The sequence below is a fragment of the Lepus europaeus genome, unplaced genomic scaffold (genome assembly GCF_033115175.1).
Source record: "Lepus europaeus isolate LE1 unplaced genomic scaffold, mLepTim1.pri SCAFFOLD_211, whole genome shotgun sequence".
Taxonomy (NCBI): Eukaryota; Metazoa; Chordata; class Mammalia; order Lagomorpha; family Leporidae; genus Lepus; species Lepus europaeus.
In genome coordinates this window covers 148394-167635 of record NW_026909101.1, presented here as the reverse complement: position 1 = coordinate 167635, position 19242 = coordinate 148394, and the positions used below count along the sequence as shown (strand labels likewise).

At 43.3% G+C, this 19242-nt stretch overlaps 1 pseudogene; it reads left to right on the top strand.

Annotated features, from left to right (window-relative positions):
* The first annotated feature begins 4271 nt into the window (after window positions 1-4271).
* Window positions 4272-9871, top strand: LOC133754586 (histone-lysine N-methyltransferase EHMT2-like; annotated as a pseudogene).
* The last annotated feature ends 9371 nt before the right edge of the window (window positions 9872-19242 follow it).

Here is a 19242-nt window from a genome sequence, read left to right as displayed (position 1 = left end):
ACTTGACCCAGCACTCTGATATGGGATGCTGCCATCACAGTTGGAGGCTTAGCCTGTTGCACCAAAATGTTGGCCCTCAAAACATGTAATTATATTTGCAGTAAAGAGTCAACATACACATGAGTAAGACTGTCACATCATTAGATTCTTTCCTGCATTCATTCCTGATAAAATATTTGTCTTCAACTTTATTCATTAGACAAGAATAAAATTTCTAAAGCTAGATTCCCTTTGTCATAAGAGCCATAGCTTTAATTACATATTGTTCAAGCTTGAAAAATAATCTTTGTATGTAATCTTAGATGACATCAAGTTGAAATAAATTTTATTTCTAGTTCAGTTAAGAGCTGCCTCAATTTCCCAATTAGTAGTATACTCATAGTTGAGGACATGGTGTCTGCTAACATCAAGCCACTTTTCAGATAGAGGAAAGCCCTCCTTTTCACAAGGACCATTATATAAAGGGGCCAGTCAGTGTGTCTGTTGTCATCTTCTCCAGATTGTTTAGTTATTCTTGCTATAAATCCCTTTTTCCTCTCAAAAATGAACATCTAAGGAATTGTTAATGTAGGAAATTTTCATTTCTTTATATGTGAATGATTTATCACCATTGGGGGATGTATTTACTGAACTTTCTCATCAATATAATACTAAATGTTTGCTTTAGGCTTGAATCTACCTTAGCATTTGTCTGCCCTTTACAAGTGAAGAGGTTAGGTTTAGATATCAAAACTTGGCAATTTTTTTAAAAAAAACTTTTATTTAATAAATATAAATTTCAGAAGTACAACTTTTGGATTATAGCAATTTTTCCCCCCATAACCACCCTCCCACCTGCAATCCATCCCATCTCCTACTCCCTCTCCCATCCCGTTCTTCATTAAGAGTCATTTTTAATTATCTTTATATACAGGGAGATCAACTCAGTATATACTAAGTAAAAATTTCAACAATTGCACCCACATAGACACACAAAGTATAAAGTACTGTTTGAAGACCGGTTTTACTGTTAATTCGCATAGTAGAACACATTAAGGACAGAGATCCTACATGGGCTATAAGTGCACAGTGATGCCTATTGTTGATTTAATAATTTACTAATAATTGACACTTTTTTTTGACAGGCAGAGTTAGACAGTGAGAGAGAGAGACAGAGAGTAAGGTCTTCCTTCCAGTGGTTCACCCCCTGAATGGCCACTACGGCCGGTGCGCTGCGCTGATCTGAAGCCAGGAGCCAGGTGCTTCCTCCTGGTCTCCCATGCAGGTGCAGGGCCCAAGCACTTGGGCCATCCTCCACTGCCCTCCCAGGCCACAGCAGAGAGCTGGACTGGAAGAGGAGCAACCAGGACAGAATCCAGTACCCCAACCAGGACTAGAACCTGGGGAGCTGGAGCCGCAGGCGGAGGATTAGCCTAGTGAGCCACGGCGCCGGCAATAATTGACACTTTTATTTATGATTCAGTAATCATCTGAGGCTCTTGTCATGAACTGCCAGGGTTATGGAAGCTTCTTGAGTTCACAAACTCCAACCTTATTTAGACAAAGCCATAATCAAAGTTAAAGTTCTCTCCTCCCTTCAGAGAAAGGTACCTCCTTTGATGGCCCGTTCTGACAAAATTTTGAACAACTGTGTTTTAATTTTGAAGCCTTGTATTTGCCCAGTGTTTTTTTTTAAAGTGATTTGAGAAATCTAAAACAAAAATTATCTAATAAAACTGATGTCTGTTTGTCACATTTTGACATTATGAAGCTATGATTTTAATATTATAACAGTAGTAAAGCATATTTTAGAATTTTGGATATTTTTATTTTCTACAAGTTTAGTTATTGCAGTATAAATTCACAAATGTGAGAATGATCATATAGTAGAACTGGGAAAAAGCTTTTTTGTAAAGCTTCAACCTAGAATATGTAAATATTCAACTTTAAATGTGAAAATAATTCACTTTTGCAAATTTAAGTTAACATATTTGTTAGAAAGGTGCACTTCACACACACACACATAAATGCACACACATACTCATACACATACATACACACACATGCACATTCACACACACATACTCATACATAAACACACACAGATATACACACACACATTCACAGTCATTAAACTATGGTAACCAAAAAAGTCTATTATGTTTATGTGGTCTTTGGGAAACAAGCAAATCCATCTTCAAAAACATTTTCCAAAAAGATATATTTATTTATTTGAAAGGCAGAGTTACAGACACACATGCACACACATACACACACACACAGGTCTTCCATTTGCTGGTTCACTCTCCAAATTGCCAGATCTGGGCCAATCCAAGGCCAGGAGCCAGGAGCTTCTTCCAGGTCTTCCATTTGGGTGCAGGGGCCCAAGGACTTGGGCCATCTTCTACTGCTTGTCCCGGCGCATTAGCATGGAGCTGAATCTGAAGTGGAACAGCCAGGACAAGCACCAGCACCTATATAGGATGCTGGCCCCACAGGTGGAGGCTACCTGCTACACCACAGTGCTGGCCTCTCTTCAAGGACATTTATATTTATTTGACAGGAAGAAATAGAACTCTTCTATCCACTGGTTCACTCCCCAAATGGCTGCAATGACCAGGGCTGTGCCAGGCAGAAGCCAGGAGCCTGGGTCTCCTGCATGGGTGGCAGGGGTCCAAGTACTTGGACCATTCTCTGCTGCTTTCCCAGGCAGACTGTCTGGGAGGTCGATGGGAAGCAGAGCAGCCTGGACTGGTGCTCCAGTATGGGATGTCTGCATCAGCTTAACCCATTGTACCACAATGCTGGCCCCTGTCTGCAAGGACATTTAGGTCGGGCACAGATAGGTGAAGATGAGACCCTGGTTAGGATGTCTTTATGGAGAAGGTGCTGTGCATGACTGAGATGCACAGCAAATGAGACCTTTTCCACAATTGTGTTGAAAGGTTTCCAATTCTGATTTTTGTCACTCAGTCTAATAAGAAATAAAATTGATAATGAAATAGATGGTCTGTTTCATAGTATAGCTTACATTTTACTAACTCAAAATGTGTTGGAAGTGAGTGAGACTTTTAGGAGAAAAACAACATTGAGACTTCTAAAAAAATTATAAAAGATGAATATTAAGATACTAATGATTTTTGAAAAATATTTGGAAGGAAGATATGATAACCAGGGATCATCTAGTTACACAAGTTTATTCTCAGAGGTTGTGAGACTTTTTGAAAACTATAAGATAAACAACAAATCATTAGAAGTGAAATTTGTTTGTCTTTCTTCTTAATAGGTGAACCTTATACCATTGATTGCCAAAGCAGATACGATTTCTAAGAGTGATTTACCGAAGTTTAAGAGTAGGATTATGAGTGAGTTGAGCAGCAATGGCATCCAAATATACCGCTTCCCAACAGATGATGAAACTACTGCTCAGGTGAACTCCTCCATGAATGTAAGCTTCTGTTTAATTGTTTTACATGTGAGAATGAAGATATGATTTATAAGTAGCAATATTAGTCATATGTTTCATTCGTATCTGACAAAAAGATTAATACTGTGTTTTCCCCAAAATCCAGTGCGAGAAGACATTTTCTTGACCTTGAAAAATGTTTTTCAAGAATCAGTACTTTTTTATGGCTTCATTTAGTCTTAATTCGCATATTCACAGATACATGTAACCATCATATGATAATATGGACATTTTGATGATATTAATTCATCTAATCCACGATTATGGAAGATTTTTTTTCCATTTTTTTGGTGTCTTATTTCTTTCATTAATGTTTTGTAATTTTCATTGCAGAGATATTTCCCATCCATTACTAAATTTATTCCTGGTGTTTACATTTTTTTGTAAATATTGCGAATAGTGTTGAACTTACAAATTCTCAGTCACATCATTGTTTGTGTATACAGCGGCTTTTCTTTTTTGTGAGCATCTTATTGCTGATTCAGTCTCTGTTTTGTTTATTGGTCTATTTAAGTTTTCTATGTCTTCATGACTCAATTTTGTAGATTGAATGTGTTCAGAAATCTTCTTGAATGAACAGTGTGCCAAGAAATAAAAAAAAAATCCATGTGGGGGTTTCCTCCCTAAATGGCTGCAATATCCAGGACTGGGCCACGCCAAAGCCAGGAGCCAGGAACTCCCTCAGAGTCTCTCGTGTGCCTGATAGGGGTCCTAGCACTTGGTCCATGTTCCACACTTTTCCCAGGCACATTAGCAGGAAACTGGATGGAAAGTAGAGCAGCCTGGGCTTGAACCAGTGCCCATATGGGATTTAGATTCCCATGGCATGTTACTAGGTTTACTCTTAGGGGTAAGTCCGAGTCATTGTGTGCCAAACTGTGCATCTCCTCCCTCTCTTATTCCCACTCAGTTGTTTTTTTAAAGATTCATTTATTTTACTTGAAAGTCACAGTTACACAGAGAGAGGAGAGGCACAGAGAGAGAGAGAGAGAGAGAGAGAGAGACAGACAGACAGAGAGGAGTGGGGGAGAGAGGTCTTCCATCTTCTGGGTCACTCCTCAGATGGCCACAATGGCTGGAGCTGCACCGATCTGAAGCCAGGAGCCAGGAGCTTCTTCTTGGTCTCCCATGTGGGTACAGGGGCCCAGGGACTTAGGACATCTTCTGCTGCTTTCCCAGGCCATAGCAGAGAGCTGGATCAGAAGTGGAGTAGCCACGTCTCGTACCAGCACCCATATGGGATACCGGCACTGCAGATGGTGGCTTTACCTACTACACCACAGCATCACCCCCCACTCTTATTTTTAACAGGGATCAATTTTCAGTTGAATTTAAACACCTACGAATAATTGTGTGTTAATTAAAGAGTTCAACCAATGGTATTAAGTAGAAAAAAAATATTAAAAGGAATAAAATAGTAAGCTGTTCCTTGACAGTCAGGGTAAGGGCTGATCAAGACATTGTTGCTCATAATGTCCATTTCATTTCTACAGGCTTCCTTTTAGGTGCTCAGTTAATTGTCACCAATCAGGGAGAACATATGATATTTGTCCCTTTGGGATTGGCTTATTTCACTCAGCGTGATGTTTTCCAGATTCCTCCATCTTGTTGCAAATGACTGGATTTCCTTTTTTTTTTTTTTTTTTTTTTTTTTTGACAGGGAGAGTGGATAGTGAGAGAGAGAGAGAAACAGAGAGAAAGGTCTTCCTTTTTGCCGTTGGTTCACCCTCCAATGGCCGCTGCGGCCGGCGCATCTCTCTGATCCGAAGCCAGGAGCCAGCTGCTTCTCCCGGTCTCCCATACAGGTGCAGGGCCCAAGCACTTAGGCCATCCTCCACTGCTTTCCCGGGCCACAGCAGAGAACTGGCCTGGAAGAGGGGCAACCGGGATAGAATCCGGCGCCCCAACCGGGACTAGAACCCGGTTTGCCAGCGCCGCAAGGCAGAGTATCAGCCTGTTAAGCCACGGCGCTGGCCTGTATAATATTCTATGGGCATTTAGGTTGATTCCATGTCTTAGCTATTTTGAATTGAACTGCAATAAACATTGAGGTTCAGGTAACTATTTTATTTGCCACTTTAATTTCCCTTGGGTAAATTCCAAGGAGTGGGATGGCTAGGTCGTGTGGTAGGGCTATATTCAGGTTTCTGAGGAATCTCCAAATTTTCTTCCACAGTGGCTTTACCAGTTTGCATTCCCACCAACAGTGGATTAGTGTATCTTTTCCCCCACATCCTCACCAGCATCTGTTGTTAGTTGATTTCTGTATTTGAGCTGTTCTAACCTGGGTGAGGTGAAACCTCATTGTGGTTTTGATTTGCATTTCCCTGATGGCTAGTGATCCTGAATTTTTTTCATGTGGCTGTTGGCCGTTTGGATTTCTTCTTTTGAAAAATGTCTGTTTAGGTCATTGGCCCATCTCTTAAGGACTTTAAGATTTTTTAAATGGTGGAATGATATTCCCTTGTGTATATGTACCAAGTTTTCTTTACTCATTCATGTACTAAAGGACATTTAGGTTGATTCTCTATCCTGGATATTGTGAACAGAAGCGTTATACACCTTTTGTTAAATATGCTTATAAGTATTTTATTTTTGATGCTATTGTAACTAGAATTATTGTTGTTGTTTTTTTAAAGAATTACTTGTATTTATTTGAAAGAGTTAGAGAGGTAGAGACAGAGAGGTCTTCTAGCCGCTGGTTCACTCCCCAGATGGCTGCAATGGATGGAGCTGGGCCTATCTGAATCCAGGAGCCAGGAGCTTCTTCCTGGTCTCCCACATGGGTGCAGGGGCCCAAGGTCTTGGGCCATCTTCCACTGCCTTCTCAGGCTATAGCAGAGAGCTGAATAGGAAATGGAGCAGCTGAGACTTTAACTGAATAGGAAATGGAGCAGCTGAGACTTTAACTTAATCCCACATGGGATGCTGGCGCTTCAGGTCAGGGCTTTCACCTGCTACATCACAGTGCTGACCCCATAACTAGAATTATTTTAACTGCATTTTAGGTCTTTTATTGTGAATGTATGAAAATATAATTAAGTTGTATATCTTACATTCTGCAATCTTGCCAAATTGATTAATTAATTTTATAGTTTTTATTGGATTCCTTAGGCTTTTCTATTCATAAGATCATATCATATGTGAATAAGGATAATTTTAATCTCTTACTTTCAAACCAGATGCCTCTGCCTAGTCTCTAATGGAATGTTAACTAGAGGTGGCGATTGGATATCCTTAGCTTTTCCTGATCTTATGATGAAGTCTTTCACACATGGTGTTGTAATGCTAGCTGTAGTGTTTTCACAGACACTATCATCAATTTTAGGAAATAATCTTCTTTTTAAAATTAAGGTTTATTTAAAAGGAGTGACAAAGAGAGAGGGAGAGACAGAGAGAGGAGTCTTCCATGCACTGGTTCATTCCTCAAATGCTTGCAACAACTGGGACTGGCCCCGATTGAAGCTGGGAACCCAGAACTCCTGCCACAGAGCTGGAGGGAACCCAAATAGTTGGGCTATCACCCAATGCATTTCAGGCACATTAGCAGGAAGCTGGATCAGAAGCAGAGTGGCCACCACATAAACTGTGTGATATGATGAGATATAGGCCTTCGAAATAGTGGCCCATAATGTCACAACACCTGCTCCTGAGGAAGTTCCCTTCTGTTCTTAGGTTTTGGGGCAGTTTGTCATGAAGATTTATCATTTATAATTTGTCAGTTTTCTCTAATGAAATGTTACAGTTTATTATCTGTGTTTTTTGACTCAGATTGGTAGTCCTTATCTTCTAAACTTTTTTCATTACCTCTATGCTGTATAATTTTTTGAAGTAAGATTTTTGAGCATATTCCTGTATAATCCCTTTAATTTATGTAAAGTTGATAATGTTATCTGTTATTTAAATTCTACTAAATTGAGAATTCTCTTTTTATCCTATCAGTTTTATTGATTTTTAAAGGCTTTGAAAAAGAGTTTGATATTCTGGTGTTTGAGTGTTTGTATCTATTCTATATTTCATTACCTTCTACTTAAATCTTTATTATTCCCTTCCTACTATTTTTAGGTTTGGTTTGATTTTCTTTTTGTAGTATCTTAAAGTGAATGGTTAGATTACTTACTTGAGATCTTGTTTCTTCTTTATACAAGCATTTTTAGCTATAAATTTTTCTCTAAGCATTGCTTTAAATATATATATATATATATATATATATACTTTTAAGTTTTTGTGTCTTTTACCTTTATTTCTATTAATCTTGGTGTATTTATGTTCTCCGCTCTGTTTTTTTGGGTTCAGATATTTAGACTGCTATTTAATTTTCACATATTTGTGAGTTCGGACGGGGCACGGGTGGCCATCTTGCGGACCGAGGACTTCCTGGCCAGGGGCGCCCAGCCTCCCTTGTTGCTGGCCGCCAGCCCCTTACTCTTGGCTGCAGCCGCGGGTCCGGCCTTGGGCGCGGCCGTGCTGGAGGCAGGCCGGGCCGGGTCCTTGCGCGCGCGGGCTGCGTCCTCCGGTGGCCGGGCCGACTTGGGCCTGGGGGATGGGGTGACATCCCCGGCTGGCACTGCAGTGCCCGTGCCCCCAACCCTGGCCCAGGATGCTCCTGGGAGAGTGGACACGTCTCAGCCCAGCAGCCGGATGCGTGGGCATGGGGAGCCATGGCGCCCACCCTGCGACCCCCTCTCTGACACCATCGACTGTTCCGGCCCCTCTCTGACCCTGCTCAGTGGAGGCTGCCTGTCAGCCGTGGGGCTGCCACCAGGGCCAGGCTGGGAAGCCCTGGAAAAGGCCCTGGCCATCCAGGAGTCAGAGAGGAGGAAGAAGCTCCGGTTCCACCCCTGGCAGCTGTACCTCTCGATGAAGCAGGGGGAGCTGCAGAAGATGATCCTGATGCTGCTGGACAGCCTGGACCCCAACTTCCAGAGCGACCAGCAGAGCAAGCGCACACCCCTGCACGCAGCCACCCAGAAGGGCTCCGTGGAGATCTGCCTCGTGCTGCTGCAGGCTGGAGCCAACATCAACGCGGTGGACAAGCAGCAGCGGACCTCTGATGGAGGCCGTGCTGGACAACCACCTGGAGGTGGCGCGCTACATGGTGCAGCAAGGCAGCTGTGTGTACAGCAAGGAGGAGGATGGCTCCACCTGCCTCCACCATGCAGCCAAAGTCGGGAACCTGGAGATGATCAGTCTGTTACTCAGCACAGGACAGGTGGACGTCAGTGCCCAGGACAGTGAGGGGTGGACGCCCATCATCTGGGCCGCGGAGCACAAGCATAATGAGGTGATTCACATGCTGCTGACACGGGGTGCCGACTTCACCCTCACTAACGAGGAAAACATCTGCTTACATTGGGCCTCCTTCACCGGCAGCGCTGCCATCGCCGAGGTCCTCCTGAACGCCCACTGAGACCTGCATGCCGTGAACCACCATGGGGACATGCCCCTGCACGTCGCTGCCCGGGAGAGCTACCACGACTGCGTGCGGCGCCAACCCCGAGCTGCGCAACAAGGAGGGGCAGACTGCGTGGGATCTGACCCCGGAGCGCTCTGACGTGGGGTTCACCCCGCAGTTCAACCGCAAGCTCCAGCTCGGGGTGGGCAATTGCGCCATCCGCACGGAGATCATCTGCCGGGTTTTGGCTCGGGGCTACGAGAACGTGCTTATCCCCTGTGTCAACGGTGTGGACAGGGAGCCCTGCCCTGAGGATTACAAGTACATCTCAGAGAACTGTGAGAAGTCCACCATAAACACTGACCCCAGCATCACACACCTGCAGCACTGCACGTGTGTGAATGGCTGCTCCAGCTCCAACTGCCTGTGCGGCCAGCACAGCATCCGACGCTGGTGTGATAAGGATGGGCGGCTGCTCCAGGAATTTAACAAGATCGAGCCGCCCCTGATTTTCGAATGTAACTGCAAGAACCAGGTGGTGCAGAGTGGCATCAAGTTGGGACTGCAGCTCTAGCAGATAGCCAAGATGGGCTGGGGGGTCCATGCCCTACAGACCATCCCCCAGGGCACCTTCATCTGCCAGTGCGTTGGGGAGCTTATCACCAATGCTGAGGCTGACGTGAGCGAGGATGACTCTTATCTCTTCGACTTAGACAACAAGCCGCTTCATCAACCATCTGTGCGACCCCAACATCATCCCCATCCATGTCTTCATGCTCCACCAGGACCTGCAATTTCCACACATCGCCTTCTTCAGCTCCTGCAACATCAGGACTGGAGAGGAGCTAGGATTTGACTATGGTGACCACTTCTGGGACATCAAAAGCAAATATTTCACTTGCCAGTGTGGCTTTGAGAAGTGCAAGCATTCAGACAAGGCCATCGCCCTGGAGCAAAGCAGCCTAGCCCAGATGGATCCTCAACCCGAGCTGCTGCCTGAGCTCGGCTCCCTGCTCCCTGACAACACCTGAGCCTGGACCAACCCTGCCTCCCCCACCCCAACCCTGCACCCAGCAGCCTCCTCTGCCATCTGCCCTCTCCTCCCCTACTATCCTGGCACACATTGCTGGACCAGAGACCCCAGCCAGGCCTTGGAGGTCTGATAGCCCCATCCCCCAGAGCTGGTTCCTCCCTGGGAAGGGGGCTTCAGGGCTGGCCGTCCCTGTTCTCCATCCTCAGCTGACATCTGATGAGTTGAAATTGGGCCTCAACGTCAACTGGTTTCTTTTCATTTTCAGTAAATGTTGGTTTCTGATGTTGGTTTCTTTTTTTAAAAAAATTATTTGAATTGGAGAGGAAACAAGTGAGAGAAAAAGGGAGGGAGGGAAGGAGAGAGAGAGAGAGAGATTGAGATTTTTCATTTACTAATTCAGTCACCAAATGGTCGCAACAGCTGGAGATTGGCCAAGATGAAGCCAGGATCCTGAAACTCCATCTAGGTCTCCCACATGAGTGTCAGGGACCAAGTACTTAAACTGTCATTCACTGCTTTCCCAGGCACATTGGCAAGTAGCTGAGTCAGCAGCAGAAGCATTGTGGCTAGGTCAGCAACCAGCACTCTGATATGGGATGGAGGCCTCCCAGGTGGTGGCTTAACCTGCTGCACCACAGCTTCCACTCTTCTGTTATTAATTGCATTGTGGCCAGAAGACATTTTTTCCTTATTTCTATTCTTTAATACATATTGCTATTTGCTTTTGTGGCCTATCATGTGGTTTATTCTAGAGAGTTTTCCATATACACTAAAAAAGAATGTATATTCTGTTATCCATTGGAGTGTTAACTCTGGTTTATAGTGGTGTCTGAATTTCTGCTTGTTGAACTTCGCTTTGCTCTGTCCATTTTTCATGTTGAGGTGTTGAAGTCTGTAAGTATTATTAAATTGCTTGTTTACTTCATTTCTTTTTCACTTCTTGTGTGCAATTTTGGTGCTTTGTGAACAGGTGCATATGGATTCATAAATCAAGGATTGGGTGGGCCCTTTCTTGTAAAATTATATGTAAGACAGTATTTATAACTTTAGTAGAAAAGTTTAAAATATTTTATCTAATATTAGAAGAGCCACCACAGCTTTTTTGTAGTTGCTGCTGTCATGATGTGCATTTTTAATCCTTTTACTTTCAATATATTTGTGTCTTTGAACCAAATTGTGTCTCCTGTAGAAAATATACAGCTGAGACATGCTTAAATGTTCAGTCTGGCAATTTGTGCTGTTATTCACTTGTTTAATCCATCCACAAGTAATATTATTACCTCTATAATTTGATTTGTGACTGCCATCTTACATTTTGTTCTCTAAATTTCTCATGCTATATTTGCAATTTCTCATGCTATATTTGTCCTATTGTTCTTTTTTTACTTCTTTTTTTGGCATTAAGCAAATGTTTATCTAGACTTTTAATTTATTTAATGCCTTTTCAGTGTACATTTTAGCTTTGATTATAGTAGTTGCTCAGGATTCACCAAATACATACACTTTAACTTACCAGAACTGACTTCACACATATTCCACTTTTGTTTTAAATAGTATAGAAACTTTACTATTATATAGCTCTATTCTATTTTCATATTTTCTGTGGCATTATTGTTATACACATATTTTTATATTTTAAACTTTGTAATACATTAGTAATTTCCTCATTCCCGTTCAACTTTGGTGCTACCTATAGTCTTTACATGGCTATTAGCAAATGTGTTATAAATGTAATACCTTTCTATGTGTTCTAAACACTTAGCAGCATGAAAACAGCTAAAATGGTTTCCAAAGTGACTGTATGCTTTTACATTCCCACTTACAGTGTCTGAGAAATACTATTGTTCTCTATTCACATGGACACTTTTTTAAAGATTTTATTTATTTCATTGAAAGGCAGTGTACAGAGAGAAATGGAGAGCCAGAAAGATAGAGAGATATTCCATTCTTTCATCATCAAAATGGCCACAACAGCCAGGGTTGGGCCAAGCTAAAGCCAGGAGTCAGGTGTCCCGTCCTGCGGGACAGCAACTGGGGCCGAGCACCTAGAAGGAGTAATGAAAGGGACAGGAGACACAAAGACGGCATCAAGACAAGTCCTGATCAGGCTGCAAATTTTATTTTTCAACCACACACTTATATATCATAAAGGCAGGGTGTCGGGCGAGGGAAGGAGGGGCATTTAGGAGGGCAGGATGTCAGGTGGGGGAAGGAGGGGGAGCTTATCTTGTAGCTGCAATGCTTGTGAAAGTAGGGGAAAGGTTACAAGGTCTTAAGGCACAAGGTCACACAAGGTTGTGTTATCAGTACTCTCTGGTCTGGGCTGTTTTAGCCCTGCCTCAGTAGTTTTCCACTAACAGGCTACATGCTGCATGGTCCCTGACAGTCAGGAGCCAGGGTCTTCATTTGGGTCTCCTACATGAGTGGCAGGGGCTCAACCACTTAGACCACCTTCAGCTGCTTTTCCCAAGTACATTATCAGGAGCTGGATCAGAAGTGGAACCATCAGGACTCAAACAGGTACCCATATGTGATGCTGGCATTGCAGGTGGCAGCTTAACTCACTGCCTGTGTGCCATAATTCTGGCTCCTCATACAAACACATTTTAATGTAAAATAGCGTATGACATTGAATGCTTTTTCTGGCAGTTCCAATTTACCAAATGTTGGTATTAGGACTAGAGGTGGTATATGAAGCCTATTAAAGAAGAAAAGGCATAGCCTTTCCAAACATCATGAGTTGCAAAATTCCACAAAATCAGAGAGAATTGAAAGACAATGTCAGGCTGACCCCATGGCTCACTTGGCTAATCCTCCACCTGCGGCACCAGCACCCCGGGTTCTAGTCCTGTTTGGGGCTCTGGATTCTGTCCTGGTTGCTCCTTTTTCAGTCCAGCTCTCTGCTGTGGCTCAGGAAGGCAGTGGAGGATGACCCAAGTGCTTGGGCCCTGCACCCGCATGGGAGACCAGGAGGAAGCACCTGGCTCCTAGCTTCAGATTGGCACAGTATTGGCAGAAGAGGCCATTTGGGGGGTGAAGCAACGGAAGGAAGACCTTTCTCTCTGCCTCTCTCTCACTGCCTTAACTTTATCTGTAAAAAAAAAAGAAAGCCAATATTTTAAAAAATATTTTATTTATCACTTGAAAGAATTACAGAGAGAGAAAGAAAGAGAGGGGAGAGATAGAGAGGGAGAGAGAGAGAGACAGAGAGAGAGAGAGAGAATGAATATATCTCATCTTCTGGTTCACTCCCCAGATGGCTGCAATGACCGAGGCTAGACTGGGCCGAAGCCAGGAGCCAGGAACTTCTGGGTCTCCCATATGGGTGCAGGGGCCTAAGGACTTAGGTATCCTCTATTCTTTCCCAGGCACATTAGCTGGGAGCTGGATTGGAAGTGGAGCACCCTGTACTTGAACTGTCACACATATGGGATGCTGAGAATGCAGATGGTGGCTTAACCTGCCACAGTACCAACCCCTATGCATAGATTTGACATTATTCCATTAGCACATAGTATGTCTTAAAATGATCTTAGCTGGAATGAGGAATTTCATCCAAAGGAGGAATGAAAAAAGAACCATGTTTGCTAAATAGATTTCACAAGTACTTCATTGAGAAGAACCCAGGGCAGTGGTGGTGGTGGTGAGAAATTTCAGGCAGCCACGAGGAATGGTGGATCATGGCAGTCAGGGAACGATGGTCCGCACACCATGCTAGGTGATGGGGCAGTATGAGTAAGAAGAGCTAAGACATACTTTGCCTCTGAGAAATACAGAGCTGAGGCCGGTGCCATGGCTCAACAGGCTAATCCTCCGCCTTGTGGCGTTGGCACACCGGGTTCTAGTCCCGGTCAGGGCACCGGATTCTATCCTGGTTACCCCTCTTCCAGGCCAGCTCTCTGCTATGGCCCGGGAAGGCAGTGGAGGATGGCCTGTCAGAGGCCACCCGACAAACCACACGGAGACACGCAGCACTCAGTCAATTCATCACCACGTTTATTGCCTCGTCGCATTCCAAGCCAAAGTAGGGGGCCCGGCGATGAGGGACTGGAGGCAGTCTCCCTAAAGAAACCCTTCAGTCTCCAGCCGCGAGCACCAAGAAACACAAGGATATATATCCCAGGCCCCATACAGATAACATTCATTGTGTGCAATCATGCATAGCACAGGAATGAAACAAGTTTACAAGGTAGCAAAGATCAGGGTGCAAGCTCTGCTGATAGAGCGAAGAACATCATACACCTTCATCAGAAGTTACAAGTCTTGTGCCTTCAGAACAATAAGCACAGGAAACAGGATTAGATAAAGGACAGCCTCAGCCTGCTGCATCTCATGTCGGGCCAGGGCCACTAGCCCCGACAATGGCCCAGGTCCTTGGGCCCTGCACCTGCATGGGAGACCAGGAGAAGCACCTGGCTCCTGGCTTCGGATCAGCATGGTGCACCGGCTGCAGTGGCCATTGGAGGGTGAACCAACAACAAAAAGGAAGACCTTTCTCTCTCTCTCTCTCTATCCACTCTGCCTGTCCAAAAAAAAAAAAAAAAAAAAAAAAAAAAAAAAAAAAAAAAGAAATACAGAGCTGAAGTCCTTGGATTTCATAGGCATGGCGAAATGCTATCCTCATAGTCAGGTTGTGTTTGAAGTTTGCAACAGTGAGCTTAGCAGTTCACAGCCAATCCATTTAGAATCAGGCTTGGGTGGACGTTCATTAATTCTATACCCAAAATACAGAGTGGGGGCATTAGAAGAAAGTTTCTCTTTGACTTTTAATAAACTTAAAACATCCAAATTCAGCCAAGCACAAAAACTGTGTTGAATGTTTAAATGGCAAAAGGACACCTAGAAGGTAATCAATGCTGAGCAGGAAATGGACTCAGTGGGGTTTTGCCTGTTCTTTCCATGTCTGTTCTTTCATTTCCCCCAGCTTCCACCGAGAAAATGGGAACTCACTGACACCACAATAAGAGGTCATTCTCAGCTGGGAGAACCTCCACATTAAGTTTTAATTATTTCACTAGTTTGTAAAACTGCGCAGTTTGTCCATGCTTCTCACATTCCTAACACATGTAGGTGGTTAATGTCTCTTCACATATGTTTCACAGCAGGATCTGAACTACTGGAACGCATTCAGTGCAAGTTCTTTCTCAATAGAGCATGTAAATGTGACCCCTAATGGGTGGTGTTCCTTCAGACATGATAAGAATGACTGCCTCTGCACCACACACAGAGAGCAGCGGTGGAGGAGAGTTGCTTAGAAGTTTTGTTGCCAGTGGATAATGACAAATAGATCACACAAAATGTTCCACAATAAGTGCTATGCTCTCTTAAATAACCAGATATAGAGATGATAAAGAGTTGATAGATGAAATAGATGACAAGTAAATGCATAGATAGATCAACAGATAATAGATAACAGAAGTGTTCTCTTTTTTATCTTATAGATTTATTTATTTATTTGAAAGTCAGAGAGGCAGAGGCAGAGGCAGAGACACAGAGAGAGGTCTTCCATCCACTGGTTCATGCCCCAAATGTCTGCAATGGCAAGAGCTGGGCCAATCTGAAGCAAGGAGCCAGGAGCTTCTTCTATGTCTTCCACCTGGGTTCTGGGGCCCAAGAACTTGAGTCATCTTCCACTGTCTTCCCAGGCAATAGCAGAGAGCTGGATTGGAAGTGGAGCAACAGGAACTTGAATCAGCACCCATATGGAATGCCGGGACTGCAGGTGGCAGAGTTACCCTCTCCACCACAGCGGTGCTCTCTCAAAGTGTTTTCTAGAGGCTTAATACTATAAAATATTCTATGAGCTTTTCTATTTATTTATTTGCTCCTTTAATGTAGTTTTCTCCTAGGAATTATCTGCATCTGCCAAATTTGATTAGATCAAAATAATGTAAATTGATGTGTTCTCAAATATGTTGCAAAATGTGTTTCTTTGAAATGTTGTAGGTGTATATGGCTTTCCTTGCTGGCTTATTTGATTCTCTCAAGAATCCTGCAGAATGTGAATGGAACACATAAATAAAAGCTTACTTCACAAGTGAAGAAATTGAGGTAACAAGATTATAATGTTGGAACATAGTATTCAGTAGCATTTTATCCAGCACAACTTTGATACAATGATATATGATTCCCTAAAGTTTTTTTTTTTCCTATACAGGATGGTGAAGTATGTACTGCCGTTTTCTTTTTTCTTTTTTTTTTTTTTTGCAGGCAGAATGGATAGTGAGAGAGAGAGCCAGAGAGGAAGGTCTTCCTTTTTGCCATTGGTTCACCCTCCAATGGCCGCTGCGGCCGGCGCATCTCGCTGATCCGAAGCCAGGAGCCAGGTGCTTCCTCCTGGACTCCCATGTGGGTGCAGGGCCCAAGCACTTGGGCCATCCTCCACCGCCTTCCCGGGCCATAGCAGAGAGCTGGTCTGGAAGAGGGGCAACCGGGATAGAATCCGGTACCCCAACTGGGACTAGAACCCGGTGTGCCAGCACCGCAAGGCGGAGGATTAGCCTGTTAAGCCACAGCGCCGGCCTGTACTGCCTTTTTCTATTTTCCTCTCATTGTCCTTCCAACAGCCAGGCAGTTCTAACTTATCCAAGAGCTTAGACCTACAATTATGCCTCAAGCAAAGCATGACTAGAGTGAACCCATTAGTGACCCTACAGGAAACAACTGGCAAACACAACACAAGGGGCAAACGTACAGCCATGTGCAGAAGTATGATGTAAAGAGAAGTCAAGGATGTTGCAACAACCTGATCGCTAACACTCCTATGCCCAAAGCAACTGACACCAGGATCTGATATCAGAAAATCTAGAGTCTTGTCCTGAAAGAAAAAGTGAACTTTAATACCCCAGGGAATTTTGTAGGATAATTGTGGGGACTAACAATCCTACCTCCACCCTCCTCTTCTTGGTCTCCTGCCAGGGCTACTGTTTTGGCTGAACACCAGAAGGTTTGGTATATATAGATGTGATCCAGACAGGATGATCATTGTTCAGAGGGAGAAACACAGAAAATTATGGAGAGTATATTTACAAGAGTGACAGGAGTTAGAGAAAAAAAACTTCTGTGATGACATTATTAGGATGAATAGACTACTTGGAATATAAAGCTAGGGCTTTTCCATGTCCTTCATCTTGGACATAGCTTGCCTATAGGCATGTATCCTCATCTGGTTCCAAGAGTAAGAAGTGGAAAGATCTAGGAAATTGCCTTACTATTTCACCTGTCATGCAAACCTAAGTAATATTATATGACTACATGTGTTGGACATACCTTGGGAGCACCCAGGAATATAGTATAAAATCCATATCCTTCCACTACTGGACAAATCATATATGAATGAAATTTGTTTGAAGAAAGCATACTTTTTGATTCCATATTTTAAAATGTGAATTCTTTTTTCTCTGTCATTTCCTCAAATTTGATAGGGACATGGCTAAAATTCTATTTCCTCCCTTCATTTGTACTTGAAAAGAAGAAAATGAAACCACAACAAAAGAAAACAAAGCTTCAGCAACCCAATAATTAGCAGTACATGCTCCTGGCTGGCTGCTTCTTCCTGAAAACATTAGATCTTTTTTTTCCCCTGGTCAGGTGGGGGAGAAGCCTTTAGTTAATGAGTAACAAGAGTGTAGTGGCTTTGAGTACACAGAAATCTTATTTTTGTCATTTCAATCTATGAGGAGAAAGCAACTACCAATTTTTTCCTTCTGTGCGCACAAGCATTGTGTAATAGTTATCTACTGACACAATGTATTGCATGACAGACAACCAACAAAGCAAAGCTATGCAATGATGTATCTTTATGTCTGGCATGTCCTGTGACTTGCTGATCAGAACTTTCCAGGGCTGTTACTGCTTATGTGTCCATGTACAACTTGCTCTGTGAAAGCCCTGTAGATGGGTTCAGCTAATTTTGATAGGGTGCACTCACATATTTGTGAGTTGGGAGTTATTAACTCATCTGAGGGTCTTAGCTGGTTTTATTAGGGACATATCAGCTCTGCTGCACATCTCTAATCTTCCAAGAGATTGCAATGGGCAGCTCCTGTTAAAGGTAGAAGCAGAAGGAAGAGCCATTCTCTGTGTAAGTACTGTTCACATATCTGGTATGTCACATTCACAGCATCCTATGTGCCGATGTAATTCACATGTTGCCACACAAAATCCATTTGGGAAGTTGGGAAAATACCCAAGACAGATCGCCATGTGTATGTGTTTTGGAAGATTTGAAGAATGTTTGGTAGCAGAACAGTACAATGACCTTTGGACAGATGACAGGCACACTTCTTTGTTACTGACAGACCCAAATGACAGAAAGCTGACAGGCAAGGCCATGTGGTGAGCTGCACCCAGGATAGAGTAACAATGATCTGGGGCACTGAAGGGCAGCTCACAGAAAGCCAGCAGGAATGGACAAGATTAGCCAGCTTGCATGGGTTTCCTGTGGAGTTAATTTTTCTTGGTCTCCATGAACTAGGGAACGCTATCTCTAGCTGTCTGGCATTTGGCTGAAGGGTTGACTACAGCTGGTTTCTAGTGGCCCAAGAGTGTGAGAGCTATAAAAGGAAAAGAACTGAAGTATGGACTTCAGAAAGGGCCAGCAAATTGCTTCAACATAGCATTTCAAAACAAAGCAAAGCACAATTTTTTTAAAAGACAGAGTTAGAGAGGTAGAGACAGAAAGGTCCTCCATCCACTGATTCACTCCCTAGATGGCAGCAATGGCTGGAGCTGCACTGATCTAAAGCCAGGAGCGAAGAACTTCTTCCAGTTCTTCCATGTGGGTGCAGGGATCCAAGGATTTGGGCCATCTTCTACTGCTATCCCAGGCCATAGCCAAAAGCTGGACAGGAAGAGGAGCAACTGGGACTAGAATTGGCACCTATATGGGATGCCAGCACCTCAGGCCAGGGCTTTAACCCACTGCACCACAGCACTGGCCCCACAAAGTACAAATTCTAATACAACTTGGATCTGAGGAGAGATGGAATATTAGAGTCCTATTTTATTTCTACCACAGAATGCAATGCAGCTATATCCTGACTTGTACCAAATTCCTATTAAATTAAATTGTAAAGCCATTTTTATGTCTCCACACACAAAATATATTTTTTCTACATTTCAAATGTCAGGATTTTATTAGTTTAGTAAGTAGTCTTATGACCATGCAGAATCTTCATTTTATCATATATTATGTCTAGAAAATATCTAGACCCAGGAGATTTTCCTAAAATTATTTTCACACTATCACTGGTAAACCATTCCTGTAAAAATCTGAGTCTCTATGAACTTTCCCTTTACTTTTTGTTGTTTATTTTATTTTACTTTGTTTGAAAGGGAGAGAAAGAGATACACACACACACACACAGA